We start from the raw sequence: 24,274 nt of genomic DNA, 5'->3' as shown, positions 1-24,274 counted from the left end.
CAACTAATACCCAAACTGTAGAGAGTTCTTACAACTATGGGATCTACAAGGACAAAATACGCAACCAACACACGAAAAAGGACACACATTAGACCTCATAACATACAAATTTGACCATGACGCAAACATTATTCTAACACAAACAAAATGGTCACCTACACCGTGGTCAGACCATTACAAAGCACATATAACCCTCCAAAGGAGAACGAAAGACTTACCTAACAAACAAATACGAAAAACCTACACCACAAGAGGAAAAATAGATCCGGTTAAATTCTGGCAACAGATCTACAACGACGGATGGACAACAAAAACAGACACAACTCAATTCCTCTCAAATTGGGACAACAGATGTAAATTAACACTAGACATCATTGCCCCAATCCAGACCAGAACATCGCACAGAAAGAACTCAATACCATGGTTCAACGAAGAACTGAAAAAACTCAAAACACAAGTTAGGAAACTAGAATGAGCTTGGAACAAAAAGAAAGACGATCCCACACTTAACGACTGGAAGCAACTCCGAAGGAAATACAAATATACCATAAGACAAACCAAAAGACAATACTACAAAACTGAAATTGGACCAAATTACAAAGACACACACAAACTCTTCCAACTTGTAAATAAATTATTAGACACCACTCCCGTCACCAACAACAGCAAAGACATACCGGGAGCTGACGACTTGGCGAAGTACTTCAAGGAGAAAATCATACAACTGCGACTTAAAATACCTGTCAGCCACACCGAATACAGCACACTCCTGGACTGCCTAGACCCAGACCCTGGAATATATCCAGCAGACAGAATCTAGACAGAATTTACAATACTACCGGAAGATCTTATCTCACAAACACTTAAAAGATTCGCCAAATCTCACTGCAAACTAGATATATGCCCAAACAACCTCATGAAATCAGCCCCTCAACAATTTATAAAAGACCTAACAAACCACATAAACTATATGCTACAAAATGGACTCTTCCCAATGGAAAAAGGTAACATTTTACTCACCCCTATACCCAAGGATGCAAAGAAAAATGCAAATGAACTAACGAACTATAGACCAGTAGCATCCATCCCCTTAATTACCAAAATAACAGAAGGCATAGTGACCAAACAACTCACAGACTATATAAACAAGTTCTCGATATTACACGATTCTCAATCAGGATTTCGCTCTAATCACAGTACTGAAACCGTACTAGTCACGCTCATGAACAAATTCAATCAATTGATAGCAAACGGCAACAACATTCTACTGCTACAATTCGACATGTCAAGTGCATTCGACATGGTTGACCATGGAATTTTATTACACATCCTCGAATATTTTGGAATTGGAGGCAACGTTCTCAATTGGTTTAAAGGGTTCTTCACTACACGCTTTTATCAAGTGACTTCAAACTCGATTACATCAGTGACATGGAAACCTGAATGCGGAGTTCCACAGGGATCCCCCCTCTCACCGACCATATTCAATCTAATGATGACACCCTTGGCCAAATTACTATCGAATCAGAACCTAAACCCATATATATACGCTGACGATGTAACGATCTTCATCCCATTCCATGAAGATTTAAGGGAAATCTCCAATGAAATCAAGCAAAGCCTACATATTATGAATTCCTGGGCAGATACATTTCAGCTGAAACTCAATGCTGAGAAAACCCAATGCCTGGTACTCACCTCGCAATACAATAAGAATAAATTTACCACCATCAACACACCTAAACTAAATCTACCAGTTTCAGACACCCTGAAAATCCTCGGAGTCACCATTGATCGACATCTAACACTTGAGAACCATGCAAATAACATAACCAAAAAGATGTTTCATTCAATGTGGAAACTAAAAAGAGTTAGACTGTTTTTTTCCAAGGATTGTCTTCCGCAATCTGGTACAATCACTGGTACTCAGTCATCTGGACTATTATAACTCACTCTACGCTGGCTGTAAAGAGCAAATACTCAAAAAAACTCCAGACAGCTCAGAATATGGCAGCCAGACTAATATTCAGCACACCAAAATACGAAAGCGCAAAACCCTTACGAGAAAAACTACACTGGCTCCCACTAAAAGAACGCATCACATTCAAACTTTGCACTTTAGTCCATAAAATCATCCATGGTAACGCCCCAGCCTACATGTCAGATCTAATAGAACTACCACCCAGGAACGCAAAAGAATCTTCCCGTACACCCCTCATTCTTCATCCTCCCAAGTGTAAGGGTTTGAAATACAAATCAATGCATGCATCTACCTTTTCCTTTACGAGCACGCAGCTCTGCAATGCGCTGCCACGCAGTGGCGTAGCCAGAAAGCAATTTTGGGGTGGGCCAACAAGTCAGATGGGTGGGCACCAGGGTTGCCAACTTTTTTGAAATTGAAAAACTTGCCACCTGATACCCCACCCCATGCTCCAGCTCTACCCCACTCTGAATAACTTCAATAAGGGTAGCAGTGCAGGCTTCAGGGGGAAGTACAAGAGATTGCACTCTTCCACCTCCATTGAGCCTTGGGTCCCTAACACACATACTTAGCCTGTATAGCAAGACCAAACACTTTTCAACATATCTTTCCAGTTACACACTATAGAAATGATCCCAGAAAGTATAGTCTAGTATGAAAGGCAAATAAATTCTGCATCCACAGAACCCCCTGTCCCTCCCCCAATGGGTACAGAGCAGAGTTAGGACATTTCCCCATAAAACTCACCGTAATCTCAACAGCCGCCATATAGTAAATTAAACAATCTTTAAAACAAAATGTCACTCGTAACCTAATGCAAATCTACAATGACAGCACTAACTTCCAAAAGAAGGATCCTACCTATGAAAAAGGCATTGCCCTACATATTACAGTGGGGCCGTAAAATATCAATACATCTATTGGGAAAACTAAACAAACCAAACTTACTACAGAAGGCTACATAGAAAATTCATGCTAACAGAATACCTTGATCACACACACGGAATAAAAATGCCAAATATAGAATAATTGACTAAAATGTATAAACATAAATATAACCAAAACCCCAAAAAGCCAAAACTTGCATGTAATACAATACCAGAGATACAGAAAGAAATGCATTTCCTCCTGTGCAAAATATAAACATAGTACGTGCCAGGGATGGTGTTGGAGTGCAACTAGAGCAATTGCTCTTGGTCCCCTGGCGGCCTGGCCAGAGAGAGCCACAAGCATGATGGAAGCTGAAGGCAGTGCAGTCTGGTGATGGGCTTTGGGGTTGCCTCCCAAATTTATGGCCTGGGCTCCAGTTCTGGCAAGATGTACTTTCCAAATGTGACATATTTTAATCACAAAATTAAAAAAAAAATGATTTTTTTTCTACCTTTTGATGTCTGGTTATTTTATTTTACAAATCAGCTTGGTTCTAGTCTCTGGTTTCCGCTTTCTTCTGTCTTAATTCACTTACCAGGGTCTCCTGTCTATTTGTAATTTCTTCTCTCTCCATGTCCACCATCCATCTCCCATCTCTGTGTCCCTATAGTTCCTTGTCCAGTATCTCCACTATGTTCAAATTCCTGCATCCATCACCACCCTTCTATCCCCTACCCCTGTGTCCAGCATCACCCCTTGTGTCCTTATGCCCTCACATGCCCAGTATCTCCCTTTTGAGTTCCTATTGTCCCCTATGTCTAGTATCTCTCCCCTGTGACCATATACGCCTCCCGCCAAGTGTCCAGCATAGCCTCTCTATTCTCAAATTCCCCCTCTCTGTCAGGCATTACCCCTCTATGTTCATATGTCATTTCCAATACAGCATCTCATGTCTGTTTCTGTATCTCCCCTTTCTTCCTCACTCACACCAATGTCTCTCTCTGCTCTCCGGATCCCACCTATCCAGCTACTCTGTTTCTCTCTTCCAGCTTTTGGCTCTTTCTCCCACTGTGGGTTAAACAATTTGTCTCCCTCTTCCTTTGTCCCCTTGATCCGCCATCTCTCTCCCTTCCCTCTAATCTCTCCTCCTGGTACAGCACCTCTCTCCCTTCCCTCAAGCCTCCCCTGCAGGCCTTCCCTCCAGCCTCTAGCCCCCCCTCCCCACAGGTCCAGCACCTCTCTCCCTTCCTTCCATCCTGCCCCCCTTGCAGGTCTAACAACTCTCTTCCTTTCCTCCAGCCCCCAGCCTCTCTCCCTTGTAGGTCCAGCACCTCTCATCCTTCCCTCCATCTTCCTCCCCCCCCCTTTCAGGTCCAGCATCTCTCTCCCTTGCCTTTTACCCTTGCCTCCAGCCAGCCAGCCACCCCCCATTGCAGGTCCAGAACTTCCCTTCCTTCCAGCTAGCCACCACCCCCCTTTCCAGATCCAAAACTCTCTCCCTTCCCTCCAAGCAGCAACCTCTCCCCTTGCAGGTCTCAAACTTGGCTCCCTTCCCTCTAGCCAGCCAGCCCCCCCCCCCCTTGCAGGTCCCAAACCTCTCTCCCTTCCCTCCAGCCAGCCATCTCCCCCCTTTTGCAGGTCCAGAATCTCTCTCCCTTTTCTCCAGCCAACCCCCCCCCCCTTTTGAAGGTCCAGAACCTCTCTCCAATCCCTTCCCTATGGCCTCAAGCCCCACCCCCACCCCCACGCAGGTGAAACCATTGTCTCCTAGCCTGTCCCTCTCCCACCCTACAGGTACAGCCACTCACTCCGTTTTCCTCCCTCACTATCGTTGATCACAGATGAAGAGACCTGCTCCAGAGCCTTCCCTCCGCCACGATCAGCTCTCTTCAGCGCAACTTCCTGTTTCCCAGAGGGCAGATCGTGGCAGAGGGAAGGCTCCGGAGTGCTCAGCGAATCACTGCTGGCTGCCTGGCCCCGCCTTAATTTAAACCGGATGCTTACAGCAGGGGTGAGGGAGGGGAAAGAGATTCATCTCAGCAACAGGCCACAGAGGGAAGGCTCCGGAGTGGGTCTGAAACGCTGCGCCCAGATGCTTTGCGGTGGGGGTGAGGGAGAGAAAAGAAGACTCACGTGAAGCTGCGGTTGTGATCGTGATCGTGATCGCGATCATGGTTACGGTTGTGATCCATTATTTTGGGGTGGAAATGGGTGGGCCTGGGCCCACCCAGGCCCACCCGTGGCTACGCCCCTTAGCATTATATGTTAAGGAGGCCCTTGAATTGAATAGACTAAAATTTCTGCAGGACATAAAACATATCTATGGATAGAAATTCCATTCATAAAGGGGAAAAGGATAGTGATAGGAGTGTACTACTGTCCTCCTGGCAAAATTGAATAGTCAGATTTAGAAATGTTATGAGAAATTAGGGAGGCTAACAAACTGGGGAACACAGTAATAATGGGTGATTTCAATTATCCTGATATCGACTGTGTAAATGTAACATCAGGGAATGCTAGGGAGGTAAAATGCCTTGATGAAATCAAGGACTGTTTTATGTAGTACTGGTTCAGGAACCAACAAGAGGGGGAACAATTCTAGACCTAGTCCTCAGTGGAGCGCGTGATCTGGTGCAGGAGGGAATGGTGCTGCGGCCACTTAATAACAGTGATCATAATATGATCAGATTTGATATAAGCTCTGGAATAAGTACACATAGGAAATCCAGTTCATTAGTATTTAATTTTCAAAAAGGAGACTGTGATAAAATGAGAAGAACAGTGAAAAAAAAAACTTAGAGGAGCAGCTGCAAAGGTTAAAAAATTACATCCGGGGAAGAGTTGGAGGGGGGGGGGGGGGGGTAGACAGCATAATGGCTGATTGAGAGGACACATGAGAATCTGCTCTGTGCTTACCTTGTTCCTCTCTCTATCATGCCTTCTAAGCGAAAGGGTTAGGTGAGCTTTTATCCCCCTGAAGCCACCTCTACTCCTCTTGGTCAACAGAAGTTGGATTTGTTTGTGCTTCCATAGTGGGCAGGAAATGAGGGATCCCAACTCGGCGTTGGACAAAGGGAGAGTCCCAGCTTTCGGGAGCGACATCTTTGACCCCTCAGACCAGGTGGCTCCACCACTTTGACAACACCATGGAGGAGGCTATGAGGACTCCGAAGAAAGATGCGACATCTTCAGCAGCCGCTGTGGGGGATTCTCCTGGGTCAAACCACCAGGCCTTGTTTCTGACTATCCCTTTTTGCTGGATGGATATTTTGGTTTGTTCACCTACTGGCACCTTTGGCTTGTGTGATTCCTTTTACCTTCAGGCGGGTCTCCCCGCTGGATAACCTGTACCCATATGTTTTAGGATCGGCCGAGACGAAGTCTGCGATATGCTCACCCCTAGAGATCTCACTCTTTAATTTACTTAAATAGTCACCCAAAGGAGGATTCCACTCACCCTCTTTGCTCAGAAAAAAAAATCACAGGGTCTGTATTATGATAAAGACAGCGCTGTTGTAAAGCGTCAAGAACCCTGTACAGTTCTAACCTGCATGCGCAGTTATAAAAGAGGTTATGAAGATGTTAGTGTTACCCAGTGGTGCACAGAGTAACCACAGAATGGCAGTATATCAAATCCCATTCCCTTTCCTCTCCTACACCTTAACATTAAAATTGTTTCAAAGTCCCTTCCATTACAACCATTTTTTAATCTGTTTTCTACTCCCGCACCTTCGGCCTCTTCATTTCGTGAATGTTTTCAAACTCTGTCAAAACAATGTAGTATTTCTTCTAAAAAAAAAAAAACATGGGAAAAAGATACTGGTGAACATTTGTCAAACAAAGAATGGTCTCTCTCCTGGTTAAATGGCCCGAGATCCTCCCTCTCCTATTTTTTACAGCATAGAGCTCATTGGACTCCTACTAAATCCTTTAAAAGTAAATTATCTCTTGCTCTATCAGAAAGGTACAATAATGTCTATACATTTTAGCTGGATATTTGGCCTAAAATATTAGATATCGTACAACTTTCTAACTTGTTTCCTTTATCTTTTAAGCATTTATTTTATTTGTTGCATTTGTATCCCACATTTCCCACCTTTTCGCAGGCTCAATGTGGCTTACATTGTTCCGTCATGGCGATCACCATTTCCGGAGTGAGGGATACAAGTGATATTACATTAAAGATCATGATTGACATAGTAGATTAAGCAGTCAAGTATAAAGAGTTCATATTTGGAATGAGAGATAAAGTGGTATTGCGTTAGGGGTCCTTTTTCAGAGCGGGATAAGCCCAGTGCGGGCTTACTGCTCGTTCTTCGGGGACTACCGCCAGCCCAACAGTAGCTCTACCCTGAGGGCACACTGTTTCTGGGGGGGGGGGGGGGGGGGGGAGAAAACCCTCAGAAATGGCTTGCGTGGTGGTAATTGGGCATTGACATGCACTGGTTACCGCCAGCTTAGCACGGGAGCCCTTGGTAAGGGCTCCCCACCGCATGGCCACATGGTAAGAGTTCTCTCACTGTGTGGCCTTTTTTTTTGAGAGGGGGCTTTTACTATCTGCAGGAAAAATGGCTACCGTTGGGCCCCTTGTCCCGCAGCTTAGTAAAAGGACCCCTTAGTTTGGAAATGTATTGCCCTTACAAACTCTCTTTCTTTCTGATGAAGATGCTTCTTTATTTGATTTTTTAATTTCCATTGCTCTTAAATTGACCATTCAACATTGGAAGGATAATTCCAGTTTATCCATTTTCATGTGGTGGAACACAGTTTTATTATTTAACAGATATGAGGATATTTCATTAAAATTTCCTGCTACACGTAAATGCAAGTGCGGTAAATTGGATCAATATTTATCTGTTTCTTTATCCATTAATGAATCTTTGTAATTGATGCACAGATGTTTCATTGTGTTTATTTTGATTTTGCTCACACCTTTTTCAGTAGGTAGGTCAAGGTGAAGGCGGTAATTGGGAAGCAAAACCGGTGCTGGGCAGACGACGGTCTATGCCCTGATTGTAACTGAATAGAAATGGATGGGCTGGAGTGGAAATTTTAAGGGGCTTCGATGTTAGCTTCAGAACTTTTAGTACAAGAACAGTGCGAGGCAGACTTTTACGGTCTGTTCCCTAAGAAATGCAAGGCGAAATCAAACTCAGGTATACATATAAAGTATCACATACAGTGGTACTACCAAGGGTGGGGCGGTCCGCCCCAGATGCATGCCACTGGAGGGTGCAGAAAGCAGCCATGCAGCTGTCGGCTCCGCTGGTTCCCTGCTCCCTCTGCCTTGGAACAGGTTACATCCTGTTCCGGGGCAGAGTGATCAGAGAGCCAGCAGAACCGACAGCCGTGCAGATGCTGCCAGCAGGTAAGAATGCACCCGGTGGGGACGCCGCTGCACCCGGTGGGGGTTTGCACAGCGGCGATCCACCCCGGGTGGCAGCCGACCAAAGATCGCCACTGATCACGTACCATGTAAAATGAGTTTATCTTGTTGGGCAGACTGGATGGACTGTGGTCATTTACTATGTTGCATTCAGGTACTCTGGGTCTTTCCCTGTCCTTGGCGGGCTCATGTTCTGTTCATTGTGTTATACCTTTGAAGCACATTATACCTTTGCTATTTCATTGATGTTTACAATTTGGTTTATATTATTACATATTTTTGTGCAAGAACTCAATGTCTCCAATGTTATTTAATATCATGTCTATATATTCACCTACTTTTTCATACCAAGGTACTAAATGGTAGAATTCCTTGCTGAAAAATATAAGATCCCAACATGATTAGTTGGTTTTTGTAAGTTTTTGAAATCTTTCCTTTCCAAAAAATTTCTGTCAGTGTGCCTGGTACTTACTCTCCCCCCTCCCTTCCATTTCCCCCATTGTGCTTTATAATTGAATTGTTTATATAGTCACGATTCTTTCCTTATTATTGATACGTGTGGGTTTATGTATTTTGTTTCAGATTTTGTAGCATTTAAGCCCACAACCACTCAGAACTGAAAGCTGCAGAAACATCCGGCCAGAGGTGGCAGCACCTGTTTTTGTCTTAGTATAAAGAGGAAGTCGGTGCTTCCTCTCTCTGCTCTCATGGACTGTCTGCAAGGTGCCAGTTAGTGACTCTATGACATGAGACAAGGAGGCTGGAAGGAGACGAAGAGAACCTATCAAGTCCATGATATGAGCTGAAGCCAGTGGGCGGAGCTTGACGTGAATTTAGTTCACCCAAAACAATAGGGAGGGAAAAGCAACAAGATCCCGCCCCTTTCAAACTAATCCTCACCTACCACCTAGGGATTGGTCAGAATGTTCCTGGGGTGGAGTGAAGGGGCGGAGTTTCACTTCCCTCTTCTCTTTCTTTCTCCAAGCACTTCATTGACCCACCACCACCGCCAGCAGTGCAGCATAGTCCAGACCTGTCCCAGGAGTGGCTGCAGCCTGCAAGGAGGGAGCTGGGGCTGGAGCTCTGGAGAAGGGCAGGAGAATGGCTCTTGGGGTTTGTGCTGAACAGGTAGGAGACTGGGAGGAGGTGGGCAGCAGGGGATGCAGTGCCAGGCAATGCCACACACGGAAGAAGAAATGAGCCTGGCACTGCTCAGTCCATTCCCTGCTGTAGCCCCTCAGGCACTTCTTCCTCATTCTCCTCCTGCTTTACCAGACTCTCACTTTCTGCTTCCTGACATCTCTTTACATCCTCTCTACCTCTCTCCTTCCTTTCTGGAGCTGGAGGTGTGGAGAAGGGCAGGAGAATGGTTCTTGGGGTTTGTGCTGAGCAGGTAGGAGACTGGGAGGAGATGGGCAGCAGGGGATGCAGTGCCAGGCAATGCCACACACGGAAGAAGAAATGAGCCTGGCACTGCACAATCCATTCCTGGGGCTCTTTATTCTTCAGCTTTTCTTCCTGATTCCCTTCTCATACAGCAGCTGCTCCTCCTTTATTTAATATGTAAACTGCTTTGATTGTAACCACAGAAAGGTCGTATATGAAATCTTTTATGCAATTTGTTTTCTTGTGGAGCAGAAATGAATCGCTTGTTTATTCTTTCCAAAAATGCAAGGACTATGGGGCATCATTCTGTTTTACTGTTTTAGAGTCTTGCCAGGTACCTATGCCCTGGATTGGCCACTGTTGGAAACAGGATGCTGGGCTTGATGGACCTCTGATCTATCGCAGCATGGCAATGCTTATCTTACAGTAAAAGACAAGACTGCAGATTGTAGAGGTTAAAAATAAAACTATCCAAAATGTATTCACTACCCATAAAATAATAAATACATAAATAGTTAAAGCTTGACAGGGACATGTTTCACCCTACCAGGGTCTTCATCAAGGGCTACAAAAGAATGTCAATGAATACAGAAAAATGTTTAATATAAATCATCTTATATAATAAAACTCACCCTCAACGTTCTGAAGACACTGACGTCACTTCCGTCACTTCCTTCAGGGTTCGAAGGGTTCATGGTGATGAAGCCACCGAAATCGCCAAGTCTCGGGGCCCCGCCCTCGCGTCAAACGTGATGACGTTGAGGGCGGAGCAGTGGCATACGGTGCATTCAGGAGGTGTGGAGCAATGGCGTCAGAACGACGAAGGGGTCGGTAGGTAGATAGGGAGGGAGGGAGAAGGGGGGGGGGTGTTGGGGAGGAAAACCTTGCTAGTGCCCGTTTCATTTGCTCCAGAAACGGGCTTCTTTTACTAGTAAATATATAAATTGTACTAACACAGCTACAAATGGTGATGCAAATCATTAAAAAATATGTGCCAAAAAAAAAACCTGGCAATTATAAACCACAGAGCTCAGCCAAAAAACAGGCATGTAAAGGTCTCCATCAACTCCATGCAAAAAACACACCTAACAGTGTTGAAGAATAGCCATAGCCATTTAAAACAGATACCAATGGTGACTCAGCAGAACTCGTACAATGAACCCTTCTCTTCCCGACCCCCACCCCCAGTGTGCACCTGCCCTCCTGTGGCACCGCTCTCATTGTTCCATTTCATTTCTTACCCCCTACCTCCCTGGGGCTCATCATGGTATCAGACAAGTTCCCACCTGGACAGTTCCCACCAAGGACTCCCCCTCCTCCCACCTTCCTCTGTCATTTCCCACCCTCTCTAGCCTTTTTTTTTTTAACTGATCATCGCTTCTTTCTTAGATCAGGTCTGGAATGAGGAAGTTAGAGCAGCAAACAGATGTGCACAGAGGACAGAATAACTTTTAATAGGTAGAGTAGTAATCCTATATAATAATTCTCACCTCCAACGTTCTATGCTTGGGACCGTGGCTCCCTGGCTGCAAGTGGCCTGCGAGGCAGACACGCACGGACGTCACTGACGTCAACACAGCTGATTCCAAGGCAAGGGGAGGAGTAGGTTCCCTACTCCTCCTACTGCCTCGGAATCAGCTGTCACCCCCCCCCCCCCCCGCGCTATGGCCCCCTCGAAACCCACCCCACTCCCGCGAACCTCTCGATCCCCCCCCCGGAACGCCGAAAACTGCCCCGCCGCCGTTGTTGTGCTACCTTCCCTTCCCGTAGGTTCTTCAATCATCTTCTTAGAAAGTCTGACGTTAGACGCACGGAGTTAAACTTTCTAAGAAGATGATTGAAGAACCTACGGGAAGGGAAGGGAAGGTAGCACAACCACGGCGGAGACGGGGGAGGCAGGGCCGATGACGGCGGGGGCGGGGTTGATGACGGCGGGGGCGGGGGTGTCAGGGGCGGGGTTTGACTTTGGGCGGGTTTTGGGCTGGATTTGGGCTCGATTGGGTGGGAAAAAATTTTTCCACCTGGCAACCCTGGCTGGCAGTTGGGAGGCAAGAGAGAAGCTGCACAGACGTATGTTAGTGGTCTGTGAACAGCTGGACTAGAAAAATCTGTTTTAAAAGAGAGAAAACGGATTTTGAGTAGCTTTTAAGGTTGTTTGAGTGTGAGAAATGTGAATGAGATTAATTACTTTATTTGAGAAGCCTTCCGCAGTTTTTAGAGGCTTTTTAGAGTGGTGGCTGACAGCTGCTTGGAAAGCCCTGGTATGAAATAACTTATATAGAAAAATTGAAAACAAAATAAGAGTATAGTTTTTCTGCATAGCTGCATTGAATGTGTACTTATGCATTTTTCTGACATATTACCTGCTGTATTTTTGAGTTTGTACTTTTTATTATCATTCAGGATTGTCATTGAATGTTATGTTTGTTGAATTGATGTTCAATGCTCAATAAAGATTCTTATAAATTAAAAAAAAAAGAAATGAAATAACTTAATAAATCCTAGCAGGATATTGATGATTTGACGAGTTAATAAGGCTGATTTATCTGATTAGGGTGTCATATTTAATATTTATGACAAAAGTGCTGGCTGAAGTGCACCTTAAATCATATCAAACCGTATTGGTTTTAGTAGGAGTTTAAAAGTGGAAAGCCTCACTGAAGCTTTAAATAAATGATTATTTAAAGGGAAAAAATATTACACTGAACTTAAGTTGCAGTGCATATGAAACAGCTGAGAGTTATTTTAGTTACATTCCCTGTAGTTTTGAAAGAAAACTACCTCTAACCTACCCTTTTTGCTTGCGTAAGTGCCAAAGGGTAAGGGAGGGAAAGTATAGGGATTAAAAATTATCCATTTCTTTACTTGGGATAGTTAGATAGGAAAATAATTACGTACCTAACTTTGGGGATTATTAATGACACAAAATTAGTTAGAATTTTTTTTAGGGGGTTTGAGTTTCTTTGAGAATACTGTAGTAGGTTTCCCAACTGATTCGTGGTTGCTGGTACCTGAGATCATCGCTACATTACATGGTACCCAACGAAAAAAGAAAGGAGAAGAAAATACAAGAAAGCTGGAAAAGAGTATCCTTTAAACCAACATTGGAAGCACATCGAGAAAGGATTCAACAGAGACTTGTTAAAGAGAGTAAAATAAAAGCATTGACTTATACTTACCTTAAAGTTTACCTGAAGTAGTAGCTGAAAAAAAAACAAAACAAAGGATCAGCTCTTACAGTTTAAGAGAATTTGGGGAATACATTAGTATTATTATTATTATTTATTGCATTTGTATCCCACATTTTCCCACCTATTTGCAGGCTCAATGTGGCTTACAGAGTATTGTTATGTCATTGTCATTCCAGGATAACAGATACAATTAGTAATGCACAGAGATTAAGTATGGGAAGAGAAAAAGGATAGTGTTAGGCGGGTGGGTATAGAAGGTGACCTTTCGTTTTGGCGTGGTAGTTTAGTAAGGCTATAGGTTCTCTTTGTAGGCCTGGTTGAAGAGGTGTGTCTTTGCGAAAGTTAGTTATTTCGGCAATAGTTTTCAGGGCTGTAGGTAATGTATTCCACAACTTTACTGTTGTGCTGTACATGTCAGAGGGGAAAAGGGGATTTTGCTAAGTTTTTGAAATTATACTTAGCTGACATTTGTCTCTGCAAGTTGGTGGTATTAGCTGCGATATATCTATAAAGAGAAAAAGAAAAATTGAATTATTTTTAAACATTAATAAGTAAATAAATTTAATTAATTTGGAATATAAACTTTGTCCAACTGATTATTTTAGTTTAATTTCCCCTCTTGTTTTTGAAACAGGAGAGCGAGGTTAGTGAAAATAAGTGCACCTCACCTCTGTCCGTTTCACAAGCGTTCACCCGAGGTATTCCAAGGGTAACTGTAGGGTGAGCAATTGTGCGAAGAGGTGGGGTCACATCATAATCAGTGCGTCATTTTGAGGGACTGAATTAGGTTCAAACCTAGTTTTTTTTTTTTTGGGGGGGGGGGGTTGGGGTCATTCTCTCCCCCCCCCCCCATGAACTTCAATTTGTATTTATCTATTTATTTATTTATTTACTTATTGATTATATATATATTTTTTATTTGTTACATTTGTATCCCACATTTTCCCACCTATTTGCAGTCTCAATGTGGCTTACATAGTACTGTAAAGGCGTTCGCCATCTCCGGTAGTGAAACAAATACAAAGTGAAGTTATGGTCGAATAAGATTCATGTGTTATAGACACATTGGGGAATCGTATAGAGGAAGAGTTATGCAATGTCTATTACAAGCTTTGCTTTAGTTGTGTTGCAGGGTTTAGGCACTTAAGTTGAGTCGGTAGAGTATGCCTTTTTGAACAGGTTGGTTTTTAGTGATTTCCGGAAGTTTAGATGGTTGTAGGTTGTTTTCACGGCTTTTGGTAGTGTGTTCCACAGTTGTGTGCTTATGTAGGAGAAGCTGGATGCATAAGTTGATTTGTATTTGAGTCCTTTGCAGCTTGGGTAGTGGAGATTTAAGTATGTTCGTGTTGATCCGATTGTGTTTCTTATTGGCAAGTCTATGAGGTTTGTCATGTATCCCAGGGCTTCGCCATAGATAATTTTATGAACCAGGGTGCAGATCTTGAAGGCAATGCGTTCTTTGATTGGGAGCCAGTGTAGTTTTTCTCGGAGGGGTGTGGCGCTTTCGAATCGCGTTTTTCCAAATATAAAACTGGCTGCTGTGTTTTGAGCGGTCTGAAGTTTCTTTATGAGTTGTTCTTTGCATCCCACAGAAATTCCATTGCAGTAGTCTGCATGGCTTAGTACCATTGATTGTATCAGATTGCAAAATGTTTCCCTCGGGAAGAATGGTTTCACGCGTTTAAGTTTCCACATTGAGTGGAACATTTTCTTAGTTGTGGAGTTGACTTGGCTCTCAAGTGTAAGGTTACGATCGATAGTAACGCCGAGGATTTTCAGGCTTTCTGAGATAGAAAGGGTGTAGTCTGGGGTAATTATGTTTGTGGGTTTGTTCGTATTGTGTTGGGATGAGAGGATGAGACAGTGTGTTTTTTCTGTATTAAGTTTTAGTTGAAATGCATTTGTCCATGAGTCCATGATGTTCAGGCTGAGCTTGATTTCATTGGTAATTTCTGTCAGATCATGTTTGTAAGGTATGTATATTGTGACGTCGTCTGCATAGATGAATGGGTTGAGGCCTTGGTTGGATAAGGACTTGGTTAGTGGGGTCATCATTAGGTTGAATAGGATCGGTGAGAGTGGTGATCCTTGAGGTACTCCGCAGTTTGCTTTCCACGGTGATATGTTTGAATTTGATTTCACTTGGTATGTCCTAGTGGTTAGGAAACCCTTGATCCAGCTAAGTATGTTTCCACCAATACCGAAGTAATCTAGGAGTCTTAGTAGTATATTATGGTTTACCATGTCGAATGTGTTGGACATGTTGAATTGAAGGAGAAGTATGCTTTTACCTGTTGCTATTTCCTGCTTGAATTTGGCCAGGAGAGTAGTTAATACTGTTTCAGTGCTGTGGAGACGGTGAAATCCTGATTGTGATACATATAATATGGAGAATTTGTTTATGTAATCAGCAAGTTGTTTGGTTACCATTCTTTCCATCAGTTTGACTGCTAGTGGGATAAATGCTAATGGGCGGTAATTGGTGAGATCACTTGTCTTTTTCTTGGTATATTTTTGAATTGGGGTGAGTAGGATGTTGCTATTTTCCTTAGGGAAGAGACCTTGTTGGAGCAAGTAATTTAGGTGGGATGTGAGGTCTGCTATGAAGCGGTTGGGGGTGGATTTTATTAGGTAGCTGGGGCAAGTATCCAATTTGCAGTGAATGTCAGAAAACGTATAAATCGCATGGGTCACTGTTTCGGCGGTGAGGAGAGCGAAGTTTGACCAGGTCTGGTCCGCTGGGTATTCTCCAGAGGTTGGGTCCAGACCGTTGATGAAGTGTTCGGCATCAGTATTGTCATGAGGAAGTGTGTTGCGTAGATTTACAGTTTTTTCCTTGAAATGTTTAGCAAGTTTGTCTGCAGATGGGATATCTGTTTTAGTTGTGGTGACCATGGTGGTATTGTATAAATATAGTACAAGCCTGCAGCCTACTACTCAGCTTGGAACCTGCTGGAAGCGCCTGGCCCAGCCTCAAAGGCTACTGGGAAAGGAAGATAGGTCAAGGAAGAATTGATTGAAATTAAAAGAGCATTTTCTAATTGTGACATTAATTTGATAGTTTGGAATGATGAAAATAGACTCTGACCACAGAGATAGCAGGAAAGAGCCTTATAGCAGGTGCATGAAAAAAGCAGAAGTGAGAAAGAACATTTGTGGTCAAAGAAAACTGGCCATCTGCCGGGAAAAGGTGGGGGGAGTTTTCCAGAGTAAAAATATCAAAATCTGCGGTTAGTCTTGGGCCACTTGGGTAAAACAATCTTTTTTAGGGGGAGTAATAGGGATCAATGTAAATCAAGAGTATAAATGTGACTGACGGCTGATATGTACTACTACTACTACTACTATTAAACATTTCTATAGCGCTACTAGACTTACGCAGCGCTGTACAAATGAGCACGAAGAGACAGTCCCTGCTCAACAGAGCTTACAATCTAAATTGGACAGACGAACAGACAGCTAGGGGTGGTGGTTGGGAGGTGAGGATAGTGCTGGGCAGACTTATACGGTCTGTGCCAGAGCCGGTGGTTGGGAGGAGGGGCTGGTGGTTGGGAGGTGAGGATAGTGCTGGGCAGACTTATACGGTCTGTGCCAGAGCCGGTGGTTGGGAGGTGAGGATAGTGCTGGGCAGACTTATATGGTCTGTGCCAGAGCCGGTGGTTGGGAGGCGGGGCTGGTGGTTGGGAGGCGGGGATAGTGCTGGGCAGACTTATACGGTCTGTGCCAGAGCCGGTGGTTGGGAGGCGGGGCTGGTGGTTGGGAGGTGAGGATAGTGCTGGGCAGACTTATACGGTCTGTGCCAGAGCCGGTGGTTGGGAGGCGGGGCTGGTGGTTGGGAGGCGGGGATAGTGCTGGGCAGACTTATACGGTCTGTGCCCTGAAGAGCACAGGTACAAATCAAAGTAGGATATACACAAAAAGCAGAAAATATGAGTTATCTTGTTGGGCAGACTGGATGGACCGTGCAGGTCTTTTTCTGCCGTCATCTACTATATGTTACTATGAAATTGCAGTGGTAGGGGTGATAAGTGAGGGTGTTGAGTAAGAGAGTCATGGTTAGGAGTCGAAAGCAGTAGCAAAGAGGTGGGCTTTAAGCCTAGACTTGAAGACAGCCAGAGACTGAGCCTAACGTACCGGCTCAGGGAGTCTATTCCAGGCATAGGGGGAGAGTCAGAGACTAGAGGTAGACCTGAGTGTCACCCTGTCAAAGATCTCCCTGTAAGAATGTGTACTTATATTCTTACTAGCAGTTGAGCCCGTTAAAACGGGCTGGTGGGTCGCCGCCCCTCCACCCGGCCCGTCTCTTTGCTATTCAACTTACATCTCCGCAGCAGGCAGAGATCAGCTGAACTCCCGTCGGCCTTCCTTCTCTGCCTGTGTCCCGCCCTCGTGTGACGTAACGTCAGCGAGGGCGGGACACAGGCAGGGAAGGAAGGCCAACGGCACCTCAGCTGATCTGCCTGCTGCGGAGATGTAAGTTGAATAACGAAGAGACAGGCCGGGTGGAGGGGCGGCGGCAGCGGCGACTCCGGGGGGGGTACCAGTGGCGGCGACCTCGGGGGGGGGGGGGGGGGGGTTGCGGTGGCGACCTCGGCGCAGTTTCCCTCTCTGTCCCACCCCCCCGTCATCACGTATTGACGCGGGGGCGGGACAGACAGGGAAGTCTCTACTGCGCATTTGCGAGTGAGTACGGTCACTCGCCGTTTATATGTTTGATAATCCAGGCTTCATATGTAACCTGGCTTTGGCAAGTAATAAATCCTACAACTGAACCTGTCTCTCATTCTCTTTATTTCTTATTTATAGGGAATTTCCAACAATGCCTGAAATTTGGTATAAATATGGCAAAAGGTTAAATAGAACATATTGCCTCTTGGTGGTCTTTCGGGGTCTGGTGCGAGAAGTGCACATCTCCAGCAGACTTAAGAGATCATAACAATCTGCCTTATAGTATTCTGTCATACTTTTGGAGGCCGTATCTTGCGAAGGATGTTAAAAAAATGGAAGCGGTGCAAAGAAAAGCTACGAGGATGGTATGGGGTTTGCGTTCCAAGACGTATGAAGAGAGACTTGCTGACCTGAACATGTATACCCTGGAGGAAAGGAGGAACAGGGGTGATATGATACAGACGTTCAAATATTTGAAAGGTATTAATCCGCAAACGAATCTTTTCCGGAGATGGGAAGGCGGTAGAACGAGAGGACACGAAATGAGATTGAAGGGGGGCAGACTCAGGAAAGATGTCAGGAAGTATTTCTTCACGGAGAGGGTGGTGAATGCTTGGAATGCCCTCCCACGGGAGGTGGTGGAGATGAAAACAGTAACGGAGTTCAAACATGCGTGGGATATGCATAGAGGAATCCTGTGCAGAAGGAATGGATCCTCAGAAGCTTAGCTGAAATTGGGTGGCGGAGCAGGTGGGGGAAGAGGGGTTGGTGGTTGGGAGGCTAGGATAGGGGAGGGCAGACTTATATGGTCTGTACCAGAGCCGGTGATGGGAGGCGGGACTGGTGGTTGGGAGGCGGGAAATACTGCTGGGCAGACTTATATGGTCTGTGCCCTGAAAAAGCGAATGCTACATACCTGTAGAAGGTATTCTCCGAGGACAGCAGGCTGATTGTTCTCACTGATGGGTGACGTCCACGGCAGCCCCTCCAATCGGAAACTTCACTAGCAAAGTCCTTTGCTAGCCCTCGCGCGCCCGCGCGCACCGCGCATGCGCGGCCGTCTTCCCGCCCGAAACCGGCTCGAGCCGGCCAGTCCAATATGTAGCAAGACAATAGACTTCAAGGGAAGACACAACTCCAAAGGGGAGGCGGGCGGGTTGGTGAGAACAATCAGCCTGCTGTCCTCGGAGAATACCTTCTACAGGTATGTAGCATTCGCTTTCTCCGAGGACAAGCAGGCTGCTTGTTCTCACTGATGGGGTATCCCTAGCCCCCAGGCTCACTCAAAACAACAACCAAGGTCAATTGGGCCTCGCAACGGCGAGGACATAACTGAGATTGACCTAAAAAATTTACCAACTAACTGAGAGTGTAGCCTGGAACAGAACAAACAGAGCCCTCGGGGGGTGGAGTTGGATCCTAAAGCCCAAACAGGTTCTGAAGAACTGACTGCCCGAACCGACTGTCGCGTCGGGTATCCTGCTGCAGGCAGTAATGGGATGTGAATGTGTGGACAGAAGCCCACGTCGCAGCTTTGCAAATTTCTTCAATGGAGGCTGACTTCAAGTGGGCTACCGACGCAGCCATGGCTCTAACATTATGAGCCGTGACATGACCCTCAAGAGCCAGCCCCGCCTGGGCGTAAGTGAAGGAAATGCAATCTGCTAGCCAATTGGATATGGTGCGTTTCCCTACAGCCACTCCCCTCCTATTGGGGTCAAAAGAAACAAACAATTGGGCGGACTGTCTGTGGGGCTGTGTCCGCTCCAGGTAGAAGGCCAATGCTCTCTTGCAGTCCAATGTGTGCAGCTGACGTTCAGCAGGGCAGGAATGAGGACGGGGAAAGAAAGTTGGCAAGACAATCGACTGGTTCAGATGGAACTCCGACACAACCTTTGGCAGAAACTTAGGGTGAGTGCGGAGGACTACTCTGTTGTGATGAAATTTGGTGTAAGGGGCCTGGGCTACCAGGGCCTGAAGCTCACTGACTCTACGAGCCGAGGTAACTGCCACCAAGAAAATGACCTTCCAGGTCAAGTACTTCGGATGGCAGGAATTCAGTGGCTCGAAAGGAGGTTTCATCAGCTGGGTGAGAACGACATTGAGATCCCATGACACTGTAGGAGGCTTGACAGGGGGCTTTGACAAAAGCAAACCTCTCATGAAGCGAACAACTAAAGGCTGTCCTGAGATCGGCTTACCTTCCACTTGGTAATGGTATGCACTGATTGCACTAAGGTGAACCCTTACGGAGTTGGTCTTCAGACCAGACTCAGACAAGTGCAGAAGGTATTCAAGCAGGGTCTGTGTAGGACAAGAGCGAGGATCTAGGGCCTTGCTGTCACACCAGACGGCAAACCTCCTCCAATGAAAGAAGTAACTTCTCTTAGTGGAGTCTTTCCTGGAAGCAAGCAAGATGCGGGAGACACCCTCTGGCAGACCCAAAGAGGCAAAGTCTACGCCCTCAACATCCAGGCCGTGAGAGCCAGGGACTGGAGGTTGGGATGCAGAAGAGCCCCTTCGTCCTGCGTGATGAGGGTCGGAAAACACTCCAATCTCCACGGTTCTTCGGAGGATAATTCCAGAAGAAGAGGGAACCAGATCTGACGCGGCCAAAAGGGAGCAATCAGAATCATGGTGCCTCGGTCTTGCTTGAGTTTCAACAAAGTCTTCCCCACCAGAGGTATGGGAGGATAAGCATACAGCAGACCTTCCCCCCAATCCAGGAGGAAGGCATCCGACGCCAGTCTGCCGTGGGCCTGAAGCCTGGAACAGAACTGAGGGATCTTGTGGTTCACTTGAGATGCGAAGAGATCCACCAGGGGGGTGCCCCACGCCTGGAAGATCTGTCGCACCACACGGGAATTGAGCGACCACTCGTGAGGTTGCATAATCCTGCTCAACCTGTCGGCCAGACTGTTGTTTACGCCTGCCAGATATGTGGCTTGGAGCACCATGCCTTGACGGCGAGCCCAGAGCCACATGCTGACGGCTTCCTGACACAGGGGGCGAGATCCGGTGCCCCCCTGCTTGTTGACATAGTACATGGCAACCTGATTGTCTGTCTGAATTTGTATAATTTGGTGGGACAGCCGATCTCTGAAAGCCTTCAGAGCGTTCCAGATCGCTCGCAACTCCAGAAGATTGATCTGTAGATCGCTTTCTTGGAGGGACCACCTTCCTTGGGTGTGAAGCCCATCGACATGAGCTCCCCATCCCAGGAGAGACGCATCCGTGGTCAGCACTTTTTGTGGCTGAGGAATTTGGAAGGGGCGTCCCAGAGTCAAATTGGAGCAAATCGTCCACCAATACAGGGATTCGAGAAAACTCGTGGACAGGTGGATCACGTCCTCTAGACCCCCAGCGGCCTGATACCACTGGGAGGCTAGGGTCCATTGAGCAGATCTCATGTGAAGGCGGGCCATGGGAGTCACATGAACTGTGGAGGCCATGTGGCCCAGCAATCTCAACATCTGCCGAGCTGTGATCTGCTGGGACGCTCGCACCCGCGAGACGAGGGACAACAAGTTGTTGGCTCTCGCCTCTGGGAGATAGGCGCGAGCCGTCCGAGAATCCAGCAGGGCTCCGATGAATTCGAGTTTCTGCACTGGGAGAAGATGGGACTTTGGGTAATTTATCACAAACCCCAGTAGCTCCAGGAGGCGAATAGTCATCTGCATGGACAGCAGGGCTCCTGCCTCGGATGTGTTCTTCACCAGCCAATCGTCGAGATATGGGAACACGTGCACCCCCAGCCTGCGAAGCGCCGCTGCTACCACAGCTAGGCACTTTGTGAACACCCTGGGCGCAGAGGCGAGCCCAAAGGGTAGCACACAGTACTGGAAGTGGCGTGTGCCCAGCTGAAATCGCAGATACTGTCTGTGAGCTGGCAGTATCGGGATGTGTGTGTAGGCATCCTTCAAGTCCAGAGAGCATAGCCAATCGTTTTGCTGAATCATGGGGAGAAGGGTGCCCAGGGAAAGCATCCTGAACTTTTCTTTTACGAGATATTTGTTCAGGGCCCTTAGGTCTAGGATGGGACGCATCCCCCCTGTTTTCTTTTCCACAAGGAAGTACCTGGAATAGAATCCCAGCCCTTCTTGCCCGGATGGCACGGGCTCGACCGCATTGGCGCTGAGAAGGGCGGAGAGTTCCTCTGCAAGTACCTTCTTGTGCTGGAAGCTGTAAGACTGAGCTCCCGGTGGACAATTTGGAGGTTTTGAGGCCAAATTGAGGGTGTATCCCTGCCGGACTATTTGCAGAACCCACTGATCGGAGGTTATGAGAGGCCACCTTTGGTGAAAAGCTTCCAACCTCCCCCCGACTGGCAGGTCGCCCGGCACGGACACTTGGATGTCGGCTATGCTCTGCTGGAGCCAGTCAAAAGCTCGCCCCTTGCTTTTGCTGGGGAGCCGCGGGGCCTTGCTGAGGCGCACGCTGCTGACGAGAGCGAGCGCGCTGGGGCTTAGCCTGGGCCACAGGCTGTCGGGAAGGAGGATTGTACCTACGCTTGCCAGAAGTATAGGGAACAGTCTTCCTTCCCCCGAAAAATCGTCTACCTGTAGAGGTAGAAGCTGAAGGCTGCCGGCGGGCGAACTTGTCGAATGCGGTGTCCCGCTGGTGGAGAGACTCTACCACCTGTTCGACTTTTTCGCCAAAAATATTGTCCGCACGGCAAGGCGAGTCCGCAATCCGCTGCTGGAGTCTATTCTCCATGTCGGCGGCACGCAGCCATGAGAGCCTGCGCATCACCACACCTTGAGCAGCGGCCCTGGACGCAACATCAAAAGTGTCATAAACTCCTCTGGCCAGGAATTTTCTGCACGCCTTCAGCTGCCTGACCACCTCCTGAAAAGGCTTGGCTTGCTCGGGGGGAAGAGCATCAACCAGGCCCGCCAACTGCCGCACATTGTTCCGCATGTGGATGCTCGTGTAGAGCTGGTAAGACTGGATCTTGGACACGAGCATAGAGGAATGGTAGGCCTTCCTCCCAAAGGAGTCTAAGGTTCTAGCGTCTTTGCCCGGGGGCGCCGAAGCATGTTCCCTAGAACTCTTAGCCTTCTTTAGGGCCAGATCCACAACTCCAGAATCATGAGGCAACTGCGTGCGCATCAGCTCTGGGTCCCCATGGATCCGGTACTGGGACTCGATCTTCTTGGGGATGTGGGGATTACTTAATGGCTTGGTCCAGTTCGCAAGCAATGTCTTTTTCAGGACATGGTGCAAGGGAACAGTGGACGCTTCCTTAGGTGGAGAAGGATAGTCCAGGAGCTCAAACATCTCAGCCCTGGGCTCGTCCTCCACAACCACCGGGAAGGGGATGGCCGTAGACATCTCCCGGACAAAGGAGGCAAAAGACAGACTCTCGGGAGGAGAAAGCTGTCTCTCAGGAGAGGGAGTGGGATCAGACGGAAGACCCTCAGACTCCTCATCAGAGAAATATCTGGGATCTTCCTCTTCCTCCCACGAGGCCTCACCCTCGGTGTCAGACACAAGTTCACGGACCTGTGTCTGCAACCTCGCCCTGCTCGACTCTGTGGAGCCACGTCCACGATGGGGGCGTCGAGAGGTAGACTCCCTGGCCCGCATCGGCGAAGCTCCCTCCGCCGACGTAGTCGGGGAGCCTTCCTGGGAGGTGGCCGCGGTCGGCACCGCACGCGGTACCGACGTCGGGGACCTCAACCTGGGCGATGGGCCAGCCGGCGCCACGCTCGACGGTACCGGAGGCGCAAGCACCGCCGGTACCGGAGGGGTAGGGCGCAACAGCTCTCCCAGAATCTCTGGGAGAACGGCCCGGAGGCTCTCGTTTAGAGTGGCTGCGGAGAAAGGCTGAGAGGTCGATGCAGGCGTCGACGTCAGAACCTGTTCCGGGCGTGGAGGCTGTTCCGGGCTGTCCAGAGCGGAGCGCATCGACACCTCCTGAACAGAGGGTGAGCGGTCCTCTCGGTGCCGATGCCTGCTGGGTGCCGAATCCCTCGGCGACCCAGAGCTCTCGGTGCCGACACGGGGAGGAGACCGGTGTCGATGCTTCTTCGATTTCTTCCGAAGCATGTCACCGGAGCTCCCCGGCACCGACGAGGAGGACGTCGAATCCATCCGTCGCTTCCTCGGGGCCGAGACTGAAGAAGGTCGATCTCGGGGGGGCTGTACCGCAGGAGCCCTCAGGGCAGGAGGAGACCCACCCGAGGGCTCACCGCCACCAGCAGGGGAATGGACAGCCCTCACCTGCACTCCACCCGATGCACCACCGTCCGACGACATCAGCAGACGAGGTCCTGGTACCACCGACGTCGATGCAGCTATCCGATGTCTCGGCGCCGATGCAGAGGCCCGATGCCTCGATGCACTCGATGCAGGGGCGGCCGAGGAAGATGGTCTGGACGCTGACGACGTCGATGCACTCGAAGATCCCGGTGCCGATGCCGACGAAGAGCCCGAGAACAACACGTTCCACTGGGCTAGTCTCGCTACCTGAGTCCGCCTTTGAAGCAGGGAACACAGACTACAGTTCTGAGGGCGGTGCTCGGCCCCCAGACACTGAAGACACGACGAGTGTCGATCAGTGAGCGAGATAACCCGGGCGCACTGGGTGCACTTCTTGAAGCCGCTGGAAGGCTTCGATGTCATGGGCGGAAAAATCACGCCGGCGAAATCAAAAGCCGAAATGGCGAAATTTGGAGCACCAAAATTTAGAGGGAGAAAAAATCTCGACCGAGGCCGAAAAGAGGCCTACCCCGACGACGAAAGAAAACTTACCGGGGCGAAAAAGCTAGAAGTACGGGGAGGATTTAC

General features: G+C 47.6%; 1 protein-coding gene and 1 pseudogene across 1 annotated transcript in view; one reads left to right on the top strand and one right to left on the bottom strand.

Annotated features, from left to right (window-relative positions):
- LOC115464772 (oocyte zinc finger protein XlCOF6-like) overlaps positions 1 to 24,274 on the top strand; it is a 524,570-nt gene that overhangs the window by 53,837 nt on the left and 446,459 nt on the right. The gene's annotated exons all lie outside the window — the stretch shown is intronic.
- Positions 2,541 to 2,633, bottom strand: LOC115460803 (annotated as a pseudogene).

This window comes from Microcaecilia unicolor, chromosome 1, assembly GCF_901765095.1.
Source record: "Microcaecilia unicolor chromosome 1, aMicUni1.1, whole genome shotgun sequence".
Taxonomy (NCBI): domain Eukaryota; kingdom Metazoa; phylum Chordata; class Amphibia; order Gymnophiona; family Siphonopidae; genus Microcaecilia; species Microcaecilia unicolor.
This window is presented reverse-complemented; position numbering and strand designations above follow the sequence as displayed.